The sequence below is a fragment of the Macadamia integrifolia genome, chromosome 8, assembly GCF_013358625.1.
Source record: "Macadamia integrifolia cultivar HAES 741 chromosome 8, SCU_Mint_v3, whole genome shotgun sequence".
In the NCBI taxonomy this organism is placed as follows: domain Eukaryota; kingdom Viridiplantae; phylum Streptophyta; class Magnoliopsida; order Proteales; family Proteaceae; genus Macadamia; species Macadamia integrifolia.
This window is the reverse complement of record NC_056564.1, coordinates 960,891-962,945: the sequence shown is the minus strand read 5'-3', so window position 1 is coordinate 962,945 and position 2,055 is coordinate 960,891. Positions and strand designations below refer to the sequence as shown.

General features: G+C 34.4%; 1 non-coding gene across 1 annotated transcript; it reads left to right on the top strand.

Moving 5' to 3' along the window:
* The first annotated feature begins 180 nt into the window (after positions 1 to 180).
* LOC122087825 lies at positions 181 to 287 on the top strand. Its single transcript, XR_006142889.1, has one exon. It is a non-coding gene; the product is annotated as a small nucleolar RNA R71 (small nucleolar RNA).
* The last annotated feature ends 1,768 nt before the right edge of the window (positions 288 to 2,055 follow it).

Below are 2,055 nucleotides of genomic sequence, written 5' to 3'. Positions count from 1 at the left end.
CTTTCACTCTCTTGGGTTGATTCCCACTCACTGGTTTTATCAGCTAAGTCAAGTAAGAATTCCCATTCCTTTCCTTCATTTGTAAAGGATGTGAATCCCTCAGGGCACATAAACTCTATCATTTGTTTAGTTAGGTAATCAATACCCTCATAAATTATTTGATATAAATGTCATAAGTCTAGGCCATGGTGAGGACATTCTTGGAGTAGATCCTTGAATCTCTCCATAAGTTTGGAAAATGACTCACTAGGCTTTTGACTAAACTGAAGGATATCACTTCTAAGCTTATTTGTCTTGTGAGTTGGGAAAAACTTCTTAAGGACGACATCTGTGAACTGTTCCCATGAGGTTATGGAATTTGTGGGTAACCCACACAACCACTTCTTAGCTTGATCTTTTAATGCAAAAGTGATAAATCTAAGCTCAACATCATCATCAGAAAGCTGTTGGATCTTAATTAGAACACATACCTCTTCGAATTCCCTTAGAAATAGGTATGCATCCTCAGAGGTCAACCCATGAAAGTGGGGCAAGATAGTGATGTATTGTGATTTGAGTTCAAAATTATTGCCCTGGACTTGTGGTAGAGCTATGCAGGAAGGTTGGGCTGTTCTAGCAGGGTAGAACCTATCTTTTAGAGATTTAGGTGAAGGGTTTTGATGTTGGTCTCCCATATTGAAAGATTTTAAAGAGAGCAAATGTATATGGTTACTACTTATTGGATCTATTCTTTCTAACCGATTCTTAGTATTACGTACCCACCTAACACTTATGCAATAGAAAACTATCCATAACTAGAGTAAGACAAGCACAAAAGAATGGATAGCAAAACTTTTTTTTTAATAATTTTTTAATTTTTTTTATGATTTTTTTTATTTTTCTTGGCTTTTTGGGAGCTTACCGGCAGGGATCCAGGGATGCTTAGGTCAATTCCTGAGGTACTGCTATAGGGCGAAACTTGTCTTTATTATACTATGAGGCATGGCGACCTCCACCGATACAACTATTATTGCAAGTTGTTCTTCTTAGGAATTCAATAAAAAAAAAGGAAAAACAAAACAAAGCAAACAAAGCACTCTGATTTACCAAAAGAAAGCGAAAAATAACATGTAACTGTCTCCCCGACAATGGCGCCAAAAACTTGTTTGAGATTTTAAAATGTAACCGCAAGCGTACGGATCAGTGTAGCTACAGATCGAACACAGGGAGAGCAACCACTTTATTTTTTTTTTCTTTTAATAATGCAAAAGTGAACTTATTAATGGTTGTGATCTAATTCTAATTACCATCCTAAACATATGTATCTAAAATAACATCCTAACCATTTGTCATCTAAGAATTTAAAGACGTAAGCCACGCAATTAAAATTAAATAAATAAATAACTAAAAATAAACAACCCACGCAATTAAAATTAAATAAATAAATAACTAAAAATAAACAACCCACGCAATTAAAAAAAAAAATAAAGGAAAAAAATGTTGAAATAAAAATAAAGAAGAAAGGGGATAAAGCTAGAGAGACTTACAAGTAGTTTCTCTACTTAGCCTGAGGGATGTATCATAATATGAGTTTTCCTACTTGACCAGAGAGTCTCTCTTACAAGGGTTACTCTACTTGGCTTTAGGGAAAGAGAGGCAATTAAAATAAAAGTAATAAATTGATGGTTCTATAGCTAGGAGGGGCAAAGCCAACATATACACTAGCCATGAACCTTGGGGGAAAAGGATAGCAATAATGTAATGACTGAAATTAAAATCCTAAATTAAGAAAGAAAGGATAGTCAGAAGAGGGAATGAGAGGGGGGAGAGAAGACTACTGAAGGAGCCTACTTACTTAAACTTCAACCCTTGAACTGAAAACTTGATCGATTTGAGATACTACCAGTACTAAAAACTAGATCTGGAATAAATCAAATCTGAAATTTCTAGTACAAGAGAAAACAAATCTGAAGAAAAAATAAATTGAACTTGAAAGATATGCTTCATAGCTTGTTCTTGTCACCTAGAACTAAGCCTAGAACTAGAACTTGAAAATAACAACTTAAATTGCTTAAA